Raw genomic sequence first — 15,135 nt, 5'->3', positions numbered from 1 at the left:
AACAAGAGGATTGCAGGTCAAGGGAGGCGATTCCGAACCAGCTAAAATAGCAGGGGGCTTTCTTCGTGATCTAAGAGGGCGCCCACACGAGCCAGCCCGAGTAAGTTCTGGATCCACCTTAAATTCCTCTCTCATCGGTTGGTATACCTGCCCTTGCTCTTGAGCAAGGTTATGAGAGAGGGATATCAAATCCTGGGTTCACCAGAAACCCGAGATACGTACTGCCAAATCATCTAGATCTTGAGGGAGAGATCAAGGCACCTAACCATCTATCTCTCTCATAATTCTCATAGTGGGCACGCCCCACTATAGCCAAATCTCTCTCTCTTTCATTTTAGAAAGTTTTTCCCTCTCTCTCTCTCAAGATAACCAAAGGGGCATGCCCTACTTTCTCATATTTGAGATCTCTCTCTCCTACATTATGAAAGAACCTAAGGGATTTAGGATATTGAGAGTTGTCGTCTCATACTATGTTATCAAAAGGGGGGCTCACCTAGTTGTTGAGTTTGTGATCAAAGGGATTTACGTCTAAACTTGCTTTCTCAGTTGAAATTGAAGGTTGACCACCATTAGATCTCACGCCATCGGAAGGTGGTGACTTGGTGTTGGGTGTAAGAAGTCCGGTTGAGGTAATCTTTGGCACTCACTTTTGTTTCTTGTTTATTTGTTTATTGGTTTCTTTATTCCCTAGCACAGGTTATCTCTTTTCTTTGTTATTGAAAGAAATAATTTGACTGGCTTCAAGTTCTTGAGATCCTAATTGTATTCTTCTTCTCTTTTTTTTTGAAGTTATTATATTGTAAAAGGACTACTTGTGAGTGATAGGACTACTTGTGAGTGATCTAGGCTGTGAAGAAAAGAAAAAGAATTGAAAAAAAAAAAAATTAATTATATACTCAAGCTAGATCACACGGGTTCTTTCAAGGAAGGCTTTAGATATAAAGAGAGTTAGCTCTCATCAGGAGATTGCTTTTTTTTTGTTTTTCTTCTCTTGAACATTTTATATAGGGAAATCCATGAGGAACCAAAAGAGGAGTTATTTTATTTTAGATAATCTTACTTCTAGTTAATCTCAATTTGAAATTCCTTATCCCATAAGATTTCTTTTTTCTATCTATTTACCAGAATAAATAAAGGAATGCCATAGACATGTTTCTCTTAATTAATCATTATAAATATTGAAAATTTCATGTATGTCCCTCCATCCAAGGGGCGGAATCCAAGTACAACTGACCCATAGAACAAAATTCCCAAGATTTTGAGCACTACAATAACCCCAACGTGCCAAACGATGGTTTAAAAAATCGGATCGGCGACTCGAATCGTTCTCACTATACTCATGTCAGATCGGTGGATCAGATCGGCGAATTGGCTGAATCGACAAGTTTTGTCCCAAACATTTTTCAAAAAATCACTATAAATATCTAAAAATAGTATTCTTTTAATTTCTAAAAGAAATTAGGAATGATGCATTATGTATTTTCATTACTTCGTAAAAATAGGTGAATACTGAGACGTTGTTTTCTTGTCTAGATGTCAGTAAATTATTCATTTATATCACTAAAAAAAGAAGTCTATAATAATCAATGATAGAAATATAAAGTCCAAATAAAATATACAACAACCAAACAACAACCTAATACCAAAACGAAAGGTGGTTTTGTTATTGCTTGTCATTGTGCAGATGCATCTCTTTGTGACCCACTAATGACATCCGTGTTTCAGGCATCCAATCTAGAATATATTTTTTCACTTTAAAGTTATGTTCTTATTACAATAAGTGATTTATGTTGAGACCCATCTCAAGTTCTAGATGACTCTAATAGCACCAGAGCTTCAAGGAGTAAACGAGAGATCGTGTATTTTTTTGTTAAGTGGGGTATCCATAAATCAATATAATTTCAAATTTGCATTCCACGATTAGTTTTTATAAAAAAAAAATTATTCTCCCATAAATCAAAATGTAGTAATAAGCCAGCATGGTCTAAATCAAAATAATTTCAGCATAATATAAAATAAAATTGTAGGATAAGAATAAGAATAATTTAATTATGTATCATGAACATACTTTTTTATTGCATTAAAAATTAATAATAAAATTGAAAAATACAAGTTCTTTTTTCATGATAATTATAAATTCATGATATAGAATTGAATATAATTACAAGAAAATAAGAATAAAAAAATTATTCTTATATTGTGCCTCAAGAACATATTAGCCAAAATTCACAATTTTAATCAGCAAATTAATTACTCCAAAAACCCAAAAATGTATCAATATATATCTTGCAAAATCAATCTAGAAAGTAACTTCATAATCTTATGGACAAAATCAGTAGCTCACAGATGTCTCAAAATTTATAGAAAATGAAAAACAAATTAAGATCACAATAAAAAATAAAAAATAAAAGGCGGATGAACTTTGCATCACAGTGACAACCACAATGGCACAAATCATAAAACAAAATTTATATAAAAAAAGGAAAAAAAAATGATAAATCATGAGACTACTGGATATACAAATTGAAACAATGAGAATCAAAATACACATCTCAATTGGATCAGAATTAACTTATAATGATCAAAATTTTCAATTTGAAAATTAAGGTTTTCGGCTTCGTGTGAAAGAATCACTATTTCTTCAGAAATTGACAAACAAACCTTGCTTACTGACATAAATAACATCTACAATCATCTGAAGAACATCATTATCTTAAAAAATCCTCTAATATAATTCAAAATAGTGTCCAAATTTGCCTGAAATCAAAAGTTTGGCGGATAAATGAACTATTTTTCAAAAAAATGCTGCCAGAAATCAATTTCTTCGAAAATCTAGAAACAAAACTTGTTTAATCAGAAAAAATGATCAACAATCCTATGAAGAACATATTTTCCTTCAAAATCCCTCTAATTTGAATCAAAATACAACTCAATATGACCTGAAATAGAAAGAATGGCAGGCAAAAAATTTTAACTGGTTTTCAAAAAACTGTGGCCGGAAAATGCAATTTGTGATTCCCGTGTGTTCAATCTTTTATAGTACATAAAACAATTATTGGATTATTGGTGACAATACTGCTTTGCAAAAGCATGCAATGGCCTTAATAATTCAAAAGCAGTATTGTCACCAAACTCGCGTTAGAATAGAGTTGACTTGCCATTGTTTTACATGGAATCAATGATTCATGACGTCAGAATCTAATTCCCCATGTAGATTCGTCTTGGTGCCTTGTTTTTTTAGTGGATCCAAATGAGTTTCACCAATACCTGATCCAGAATTTGGATCAATCAATTTTGGACGAGGGCGCCTATTTTTTAAACCTTGTGCCAAACTATTAAGGGTGTGGTTTGTATAGAGCCGATGCTCTAAACAATCAAATTAGAGCCTACCTTCAAATAATGTCGAGAAATATGGTTTCAATATTGAAAAACTTTGTGATAGTCTTAAAATATATTTTTATATTTATTTATAAAATTTAAAGCTTCAAAAGTAGTGTAGATGGACTGATCTATGAAAACTATAGATTCTTGAAAATTGACGGTTCAAAAATAGGTTACAAAATACACTATTTCCAAAACTTGAAATCCATTTTTGTCTTATGTCCATGCATCTTGATATCGAGATGATCAATTTAAACATATTCGAACATCAAAACAATGTCATCTAGTGAAACTTTTGAGGTAGGCTCAAATTTGATTGTTTAGAGCCACGATTCTACATAAACTTTTCCCAAATATTAATATACCTCCCGTTTTTATAGTCATGGCTTACAGCTGCACTTTTTCCATTGATACGACGGTAAATGGTAAGAGGTTAGAGAGAGAGAGAGAGAGAGAGAGAGAGAGAGAGAGAGAGAGAGAGAGAGAGAGAGAGAGAGAGAGAGAGTTTAGCCCTTTTAAGACTCAAAATCTTTTTATTTTTTATAGTCATAGATCTCGATGTCAAGATGATCAATCGCAAGTTTTTTCAACATTAAAAAAATATTTTTCGATATATTTTTGAGGTGCATCCGTAGCTCTACATATAAGGTTGCAACCTTATATAAGCTTTTCCCTAAATATATACATGTATTATTTATGCATGGAAATAGTTTATACAAGGTTGCAACCTTAAAATGTAGAATTACATATGCACATCTAAAATCCATTGGAAATGATTGTTTTAATGTTATTTTTTTAAACCGAAGGCGGGAGAATGGGGGTGATGGCTGCAGGATGAGGAAGATGGCTACTATAGTGGGTGTTTTGGGGGGAGATATTAGTACTTTTTCTTTCCCTACGGTGGTGCGAGTTGAAAAATCTGAGTGGAACCAGCTTAATATTAAGTCCGAGTTCTTTGTGTCTAGTTCTTTTTCTCTTCCTATCTCTGATTTTTTTGGTTCTCTAATTAGAAGGGTTGGAAACTCTCTTCCCGTCCCAATGTTAAGGTTATGGGAGGGAATAAAAGCGTCTTTAAACTTTGATCCAAGCAAGAGGTTAGTAGAGCTCTCCAAAATCATTGTTGTAGAATCCGGGGTAGTCTTCTTTCGTTGGATTTATGGAATCCTGCTGATCGTGGTTCCTTCATTCAGAAAGACATTGTTTGGGTACGTCTTTGTGGTATTCCTCTGTATGCTTGGAACCTGGCTATCATCAAAAGGATTGTGGGATCTTTGGGATCCTATTTGGACATGGACTGGAATTCGTTTCTGAACCCTGTTTGTAGTGGGGTGCTTGTTAAAATGACTCTAGCTAAAGGTTCCCATGTCCCAGAGAATATTTGCCTTGCCATTGGTGATGACTTCTGCAATATTCAGGTTTCATGTGAGTCCTTGTCAAAGGGGATGGTGACATCTGGTAGGGTTCCTGGTGGGCAACCTTGGATAACCAGGAGAAAGTGAAGATGCCGGCCTTTTTTCTGAGAAGTTATTATTCGAAGAGTCATTTCCGCCGGCGTTTTGGGAAATGCAAAATTCAAAATTATATAACTCTCAAAATTTCAAAAAGGTGGATTCCTGTGGGCAGGTTTCCGGATTCTACAGCTGGTTTTTTTTAATTCTATTAGTAACTCCCAAATATTGACCAAAGGAGGGAATGACAGTATAAAGATATTTTTAGAAGCTGAAAGTCAGTTACGAAAGTCTCGAAGGATTGGACTTTGGACGTTCTTTCGCAGGAATATTTTAGAGGGTTCAAACCGCATTTAGCTAATGATCGTGCAAGTCCATCACTTTCTCAGTATTATGTCGAAAAAAAAAGTGAGGGCTTGGCTGCGGTCAATGGTCTCGAGATTTCCTCACATAGGGAAAAGAACACTTGCAAACAATCATTCATTGGAAATGATGTCCCTGTACAAGTGGCAACTTTCTCCTCTACTATGACTAGGGAGCTTTTGGAGAAAAAGATTGAGAGTTACTGTTAGCCTTTTTCCTCTCCGGTGACTTCTTTGGTGTATCTTCTTGTTCATTAAAAAAAAATGGGACAGGCCTAGTGTTTCCTGCTTGTGCTAGTCCTCTTCAAGTTAAAGATGCATCCTCTGCTTTTTCGTTTGGCTGCTGCTAAGAGCCAGATGAAAAGTCATTCATGGTTTGACCCTTTGTTAATTGACCGTTTGGTCATAGTGGTGGTAGATCCTAAGGAGCCACAATTACCTCTGTTGAACGAAGCTGCAGTTATCCAGGAGGAGGAATTGGCTCATGAATCTTTGGAGTTACCTTGTGTTACCTTTGGATTATAGTCCCTTGATTGTAGACGCGTTTCAGGAGGAGGAGGTGGTTCCGAATCCTTTGGAATTACCCTTGGTGGTTTCCCCTGCGGCACTATCTTTGGATGTTAATCCCCCGACTGCTGACGACCTTCCTCTACCCATTGAAACACATGTTGATGACTCTTTATTAGTGCAAAAAATGTTAATTGACATAGGCATGGAGGATGTTCCTCTTTCAGAGATGATGGAGGAGATAAGAAAGCGACGTAAGACTAATTGTGCAGTCGTTGATAAGGTGGACTGTGACTCTCTCAAAGAATGTTATGGTGTGCACCCTGGCAGGTAAAGCACCTACAATGGAAAAAAAAGAAGAAGGTTTTTAAGGGCGTGTTTGATAATAGGAAGTAGCTTCTAGAAGTTGAGAACTTCTCAACTGTTCGTATTTGATAAAAATGAGAACCCTAAATCGAAAGTTTTCATCTTCCCACACCCCTGTGTAAAAAACATTCCGACCACCTAAAATAGGAAGCTCTAAACTTCCTCCCCATTCGATAACCCAGAGCACCCCTCCCCTTCGATAAAACCCTAATCTCTAAGCACACCGCTCTGCTGAGCACCCACCCCACTGAGCACCCACCCCACTCCACTCTACGCCGTTGAGCACCCCTCTCTACGCCGTTGAGCACCTACCCCGTTGAGCACCCCTCTTTTTGCAACTTCCCATCTCGCCGCTGAGCCAACCCAGCACGCCATTATCTCTGGCAAACTTGTGATCCTTGGGATTGACCTTGAGGTATGCACTTTATTCTCTCTGTTATTGATCATTGTGTTTGTTCTTGAGCTCTTGAAGCAAAGGGCTCTTATTATTGATCTATGTGGTTGTTCTTGAGCTCTTGAAGTTTCGAGCTCTTATACCTCATGATTTTAGGGTACAAGTTTCTTTGTGGGGTTTTCCCTCTCTGTTGACTCTCAATTTGGGTCTTCTTAGTTTTTTTTTTCTCTCTATTTCTCTTTGCTATTTTCTCACTATTTGAAAATGGGCAATGGATGTTACTGCTTATGAAATGCCCTACGTGTTTAATGTTTGCTAGAATTTAGTGTTTCTATTCGATTATTTGGGGTCGTATTCTTTGATCATGGATCATTTGATTTTTGTTCATTTCTCCAAATGTTGTTGTACTATGGGCTTCTCTTTCCATGATTGTTGATTAATGGGTATAATATATAATTTGCTCAATGCCTAGAAATAACCAAGCTCTCTCTCTCTCTCTCTCTCTTACATCACGCACTCATGTGTGTTGATGAATTGAAGTATTATGAAATTGAAATATTGGGTTGGTTTTGAAATCATATGCGAGTGCTTCTATGATGAATTCACTGATGTAGCTTATGTGTAATGGATGTGAATTCTCCTTGGTAAATTATGAATGTTTAATGTTCTATGAATCTATCAATACGAAAACTCCAGTATGGCCTTTGTGAAACTGCCCATTTAAATTTGGTAAATTGATTGTACTTACTTTTTGTTTGTAATTTTCAAATACTATTTGATCTACCTTCAAGTGTAGATGAGATTTTGGGATCAGAATTTGGTACAAACTACAAGTCTAATTTGGAAAGTATATAAGGTTTTAAACTTTACCTTTCTTTCAACTACATGTTTGGGTTTTTGCGACAAAGGCATCCATCGCAAGAGCTTTTGCTAATACTTCCCCATCTGAGATTTTTTATTCTATTGGACAGCTTTTACTGCAAAACCAGTTTCCAATCCAGCTTTTATTCTTACGTGGTATTCATTTTGATTCCTTTTCCATTTCTCAAAAGTTTAATTGACCATAAATAATATCTTCTTATGCACATTTGAAAATAAATGTATTGTTTAATTCAATGAAGGACTTTTTTTTAGTTTTTTTATTTGATTTTGAGGTGTTCATCTTAAGTTTAATTGACCATCATCTCTCTTGATGTAATTGAATCATATCTTGACCATTTATCAATTTAGAGATGATCACATGCTGCGTGTAATAAATTAACACCACACATAGATACATGCTCCTTTTGCATCAAAGGAATGCAACAAAATGGGCAATGGATGTTACTTGCATTGTTTTGATCTATTTTTTGCATAAAATTTATCATGCTCGAGCTCTAAATGTTGATAAAGTATATGAGCATAATTTCTTAGTGATGCATTTTTTTACAATAAAAAACTAGTAACAAATTTGTCATTTTCCAGTCAATTTCTTGTCATGTAAATATGTGTTACAATTATGTATATAATGATTATAATTATTTATATCCATCCAATGTAAAATTTGATAGCTTGTGTGTCACAAAGTTCGAAATTTTGTTTTTTGAAGTTGGAGTTTAGTTACTAGAATATAAAAGAGGGTGAGGTTTGTATAAGGTTTCCTCCTCATATGTATTAGATAAAGATGTCTTTTCAGTCTAGAAAACTTTATTATGGCTTCAAAATCACTTTTCATCCTCAACTATATACTTTTAAATTTAAAAAATGACATAGATTGAGCCGATCAAGAAATACTTGAAAATCTTAAAAATTGACAATCTAGAAAACCTACTACAAGATATGCTAATTTTTTTACTTGGAATTCTTTTTTTTTTCCCTTCATATCCATTCATTTCAAGGTCTAGATGATCATCTAGTGGGTTTTTCTATGCCGGAACACTCTCCACTGTAGGATTTTTTAGGTGTAACTTACGTCAACAGTATAAGGTTGCAACCTGATGTTTTAGTTGACTAGGTGTTCATGCATATTTGTGCTTAAAATATAGGGCACACAATATTGGTGTTGGTGTGATGGAATTTTCTTAATATTGGTTACGTTTGTTTCTTACACTTGTGGCATTAACATCTTATGCATTTGTATAACTAGTAAATGTGGCTTTATCCACCTTTTGAAGTCTTTTGTTTCATTTATTGGTGCATCATGCGTGTAAACTGGTCATGATTATCTCTACTTTCATGATTAGTTTTTGATTTCTCATTGCTAATTTGATGATTTACTTCTCCATTTTGAAGGGATCTATTATTTGAGATCTTTATTCCTATAGAATATTTGGGAGTGTAACTCTATTATTTGAGATCTATCATGTGGTGTGAGTGGTGGACATATAAAAAATGTAACTCTTGTCAATGGGATGAAAACCAGTCTTTTCTCTAATCCAATACAGATACCCAGTTCTTCTTTAACTTCCTAGGAGGTTATCAAACACAGAAATTAGGAACTTCTTAACTTCCCAAGAGATTATAATCTTTCTAGGTGGCCTGATGAATGCTTAGCAAGCCATCCTATAAATACTTTGATGAGAAGGTTTAATATGCTCATTGAAGATAACGCCTTCTTGGATCCTCCTATTATTGGGTCTAGGTTCACTTGATCCAATAATATTGTAGGTAATCTTACGATGTCGAAATTTGATGGGCTTTTTATTGCGGCAAAATGGGTGGACTCTTTTCCTCTCGTTTCTGTCAAATCTCTAGTGCGTTTATCCTCTTATCACTTGCCAATTCTTCTCAATATCGGGAGTCTCAGTGGTGGGCCAAAACCTTTTAGATTTGAATTTAGATGGTTGGAAGATAAAGAGATGGTTAATCTTATTAGAAGGACTTGGTTAAATACTGAGATTGTTGGTTTCATGGATTTCCAAGTTCACAAAAAATTGTTGAATGTTAAACATAAACTAATTGCGTAGAAGAAAGAGAATAGCTTTGATCTAAAGGCTAAGATTGAGGGGATTCTAGCTGAAATTGAGGTGCTGGATGTTAATGCCCAAGTGAATGGTGTGCTTTTGGAGCAAGCAGTGGCTGAGCGTAGTGTGAAACTTAAGGAGTTAGAAGTGTTATGAAGATCGGAGGAAATCTATTGGAAACAAAGATCGAGAAATAAGTGGCTGAAGGAAGGAGATCTTAATACTAAGTTTTTTCATGTTATTGCTAGTGTTAGAAGAAGACAAAATGATATTTCGAGTCTGACCATTCTTGGGACTGATCCGAATGACAGTGTTGCCATGCAGTTGGGAATTATACAGCATTCAAGCATGCCTTTTCTAAAGAGGTGAGTTGGACTCCCAACTTTGTTAATGTTCCTTTCAAGACGCTAGATGTGGATCGTATAGATCTTTTGGAGAAGGAGATAACCATTGAGGAAGTAAAAAATGTAGTTTTTGCATTGCCTGATGACAACGCGCCAGCCACAGATGGTTTCCCTATAAGTTTTTTTCATAAATTTTGGAACATTGTTAAGGATGAATTACTGTTTCTGGTTAAAGAATTCTTCATTAGAGGTCGTATTTTTAAAGGAATTAACTCAACTTTTTTGGCCTTGATTCTAAAAAAATCTGTGATCTTTGAGCTTACAGATATCAGACCCATCAGCTTGTTATCGAGTGTTTATAAAACTATTGCTAAAATTCTAGATGAGCGCCTCAAAATGGTCATTCCTTTCCTCATCTCAACCTCACAGTCTGCTTTTATTCAGGACCATCAAATTGCTGAAAGTGTTCTAGTGGTGCAAGAATGTATCAATTCTCGAGTGCTAAGTAAGAAGCCGGGTGTTTTGCTGGAATTGGATATGGAAAAGGCATATAATAGGGTGGAGTGGGCAGTGTTAGAAATTTTAAAGTTGATGGATTTTGGAGCTAGGTAGAGGAGTTGGATTTTTGGTTGCCTTTCTTCAGCTCATTTCTCTGTTCTCTTTAAAGGGAATTCCATTGGCTTTTTTAAGGCCTCGAGAGGTCTTCGCCAAGGAGATCCACTGTCTCCTTTCTTATATATCATTTATGCAGAATGTTTTAGATTAATGTTGACTAGAGTAAAAAGGAAGGGAGCCTTTTCGGGGTTCAAGATTGCAAATTCTAATATTACAGACTCCTACTTGCAATATGATGATGATACTCTTATTTTTTATGATGCGGAGGCACTACAGTTGGGTAATATAGCAAGATTTCTTGAAATTTATGAAGTCACCTTGGGGATCAAAGTTAATCTCCATATGTCATCAGTGGTGGGTATAAATTGTGCATATTCTTTGGTGAATAACCTAGCTGTTGTAATGGGGTGCAAAATGAGTTCTATCCCAATCACTTATTTGGGTTTACCAATTTCAGATTTTAAATTTTCTATTGTAGTGTGGGCTAGGATAATTTACAGGGTACAAGTCAAACTTGATCTGTGGAAACATAAATATCTATCTTTGGGGGGTAAGGTTACGCTTTTAAGATTACGTTTGGCCAACCTTCCAGTTTATCAAATGTCGGTCATCCAAATACCAGCTTCGATCGAGAAAGGAATTGAAAGGATGATGAGGGATTTTTTGTGGGGTTCGTATGGTGAAAATATGAAATTCCATTTATTAAGATGGGATAGAGTTTATACCCCAAGTGTGAAGATGGTTTGGGTATCCGGAATGTTAGAAAATTTAACCAAACTCTTTTGTGTAAATGATGGTAGCGCAACACACTCTTGAAAGACCATATTTGGTAACAAGTTTTGGTATCTAAATATGAGATGGATTGTTATGACTTATGGCCTGGTAGGGGGAGAGGTAAGGAGACTTTTATATGTGGCGAGCTATTTACAACTGTAGACCCATGATTTCTAGTTACTTTAGGTGGAATGTTGGTAGTGGATAATAGGTTTTGTTTTAGCATCACAAATGCTTTGGGGACTTTCTTCTTAAAGCTGCTTTCCCTTATTTGTTCTGTGTGGTTTCTAATGCAAATATTTTGTTTTGTGAAGCAGTGGAAAGGAGAGGCCAGCAACTTTCTTAGAATATACCTCTTAAATATAAGCGTTTAAATTACCTACTTTTTTCTTAATGTTGCTCAGTTATGGAACTCTTGGACATAGTGTATATTTCACAAGATGCAGATGATATGTTAGTATTGGAGATCGAATGTGATGGTAATTTCTCAGTCAAATCTTGCTATAATTTGTTTTTCCATGATCGATGGAGATGGTCATGTCCTATTATTGCTCAGATTTGGAAATGGCCAATACCCCATAAGGTCAACCTATTTGTTTGGTTGGCTGCGCAGAACAAAATCTTGACTATTGATAATCTTCAAAAAAAGGGTAAGATTATGCCTAACATTTGTTTACTTTGTAACCAAGACGGAAAATCAATTACTTATCTTTTGATCCATTGTTCATTTACTTCAAGAATTTGGCATTGGTTGATGGACTTGGTAGGAGTTTCTTTAGTGCTGCCTCTTACTATGCTTGATTTGGTTACTCATTTTACGCTCCCCTTTTTGCCTAAAGTTGCTGGTGTAATATGGAAAATTGCTTAAGGGGTGATCCTTTGAGAAGCTTGGAAAGAGAGAAATAGGAGAACTTTTGAGGGATCTGTTTTGCTGTTTGACAAGTTAATTTATATAATCAAACTTTCTATTTGGACAAGTCTCTCGGTGTCCAAGGAGGGATGGGGGATCTCAAAAGTTAATGTTAGGGTCAATCTCTCTAATATGTTTTCTCTTAGTGGGACTTGTTGGAGGCCTAAGAGATTGTGGTTTGCTCCGCCTATGGGTTGTCTGAAACTAAACTTTGATGATAGCTCTTTTGGGAACCCAGGCCCAGTTGGTATTGGTGGTGTTATTCGTGACTGCTTTGGAAGTATTGTTTTATTCTAAGCGGGACCAATTAGTACTGCTACTGCTAATTTTGCAGAATTAAGTGTCTTGCTTAGAGGGGTCAATATTTTCATTGAAAGGAGTTTAGGGACAAGTTGTTTAATTGAATGAGATTCTCTGAATGTTATTAGGTGGTGCAGGAAGGAGCAGAAAATACCTTGGGAACTTCATTCTTTATGGCTATAGGTTATGAATGCTACTGCATCATTATCTGTATTTTTTTCCCATGTCTATCGTGATTCATTAGCAAAAGGCGGGGTCTCTCTTGTTTCTTTTACTATTTATGACGTTGTAATTTCCTTTTAAGTGATCAATAAAGTCTTTAGGATGTTGGTTAAAAAAAAGGATTGTTTTAATGTTGAAAAACCCTCTAATCAATCATCTCAACATCGAGATTAATGAATATGAAAAAAATAATAATTTAATTTCTAGAAATAGTGCCTCTTGTAGTACATTATCTACATCGTTCATTTTCAAGATTTTCATATGTTTATAGATCTACTTGATTGTAACCATTTTTGGAATTTAAAACTTTATAATTAGATATAAAACTAGATTTTCAAATAATCCTAAGAATTTTTACACCAAAATTATATCTTATGCTAAAAATTGGAGGTGCGCCTTAATTGGATTATTTAAGGTTGCAACCTGATAGAAACCACACCCTTTACCTATTACAACTAAAAATATATAGGTATATTTATTTAACTATTTTATATTCAAATATTATTTAAATATTAGTCCAAGATTTGAACTGAACCTGACGCATTGGGTCCAATTTTTGAAACTATAACCAGACCCAAGTCCAACCCACTCGTCGGTCCGGGTCCGGGTCCATTGCCATCCCTAAATGTAAACCCCAGGGGAATGAGAGAGCCAAAAACGACAGCCCGACCCTAAAAGAGCCAATATTTAAAAGAAATTATACAGAAGGCCTATTCCTCAAAAAGCCCTTTTCCTCAAAGAGCCCTTTCTCCTTATTTTTTTCTGACCGTTTGATCATTGAGTAAATGCATATGTGAAATTTCTGCCAAGACCCTGTTAAGGTCCATGTAAAACATTCTTTGCAAAAGATATTCCCAAAAGGTGCATTTCTGCCATGGAAGAATCAAAACGCAAGGAGTTTATAGGGAAGAATAGGGAGAGAGAAATGGTTAGAGCAAGAAAGAGATTTCTATAAATAGGGAAAAACATACGAGAGGAGAAGCAATGATATAAGGATTTTTGACAATTAGAAAAAGATGAGATGAGATGAGAGAGAGAGATGGAGAGAAAGATCACCCTTTTCTACCATGCTCCGACAAGCATACGCTTGTATTGAATTTTTTTTTTTGTTCTTTCAATTTCCTAAAGAAATTCGGTGGGAAATTAATTTTATAGCTTGTGAGGAGAAAAATAATCTCTATTTTTAGAGCTCAAAATGCATAAATTGATTTCTAGCATAAAAAAAATAAAAAATATCTCCATATCACCTATTTTTAAGTTTCATTTCACAATAGATCAAAAGTTTTAAAAGATATCTTGGAGCATAAAATTTGTAGATTTTATTTCTTCTAACCCCCGGAGCTAATTTAAACATATTTTTTTAGGCCTACCAAATTGAAAAAGACATGCCTTTTCTAAAATCCATCCTCCCAAACTTCTAGAGAGAGAGAGAGAAGGGCTTCATGGAAATCAGAGGTTATTGGGAGGAGAGAGAAAGACGAGAGAAGAAAGAGAGTGAGGGACACAGGAAGAGAGAGAAATAAGTTTGGCGTATATAAGTGAAGAGAGAGAAATGACTAGGTTTAGAAAGAACATGTCTTTCTTATATTTGTTTAAGTTAAAAAATAAGTTTAAAGTGGCAAGGGGGTTAGAAGATATCTTTTAAAACTTTGGATTTATAAAAAAATGAAACCTAAAAATAAAGGGTATGAAGATATTTTCTCTAAACAAAAACAAAAAAAAAAACAAGAATAGACATCCTATGCAACTTACCCCAACCAAATTTTTTATCTCACTTGTTACCCCAAAATATACTTTTCTAGCAAATACCCTCAAGTAAAAAAAGGTACATTTTTTTACGAAAATACTCTTTTTCGTATATAAAAAATTAATTTTGGTCGGACATTCACATGGGCCTATAGTACTACAAGCTACATGAGCTACAGACCGCCTTGTAACAATTGTCGGACCTGTTAAACTATGCCGGACCGCCGTCATTATCTGTCGGACCGCATATAGACCTCTTGAACAACATATATAGATCTGCCGGACCGCCATATAGATCTACCAAACCTCATATTTGTTCAAGAACAGAAATGTCGGATTGGCATGGGGATCTGGCAGACCGCATTTTGTCCACGAAATAAGCGCTGGACCATAATATACATTTGCCAGATCGCATGTTTATCCGGAAAGAATAGTGTCGGGCCACTATGTATATCCGCCGGACAACAATTTTGTCGAGAGGAGAGAGAAGCATGGGTATAGTCAAACAAGGATAGTTTAGTCTTATATTTATTTATTTTTGATTGAAAATATTTGCTAAAAAAAGTATATTTTGGTATGAAAAGTGAAAAAAAAAAGTTTGATCTGGGCAAGTTGCACATAGAGGTTATTAGTAAGTTTCCCTAAAAAATTTCCACACCAAAATATGGATCCAAATGGTGGAAATAGGCAATTTCCCTGGGAAATTATTATTTTTATTCTCTTTCCTAATATCTTCTTTTCTGGCAATATTTTTCAAAGAACCAAACAACCCCTAAAAGATGAATAGTGGTTTCCTTAAAACATCATTATACTATAGAAAAATT

This window comes from Amborella trichopoda, chromosome 5, assembly GCF_054954075.1.
Source record: "Amborella trichopoda isolate Santa Cruz 75 chromosome 5, AtrichopodaSantaCruz75HAP2 v2.0, whole genome shotgun sequence".
In the NCBI taxonomy this organism is placed as follows: Eukaryota; Viridiplantae; Streptophyta; class Magnoliopsida; order Amborellales; family Amborellaceae; genus Amborella; species Amborella trichopoda.
This window is presented reverse-complemented; position numbering follows the sequence as displayed.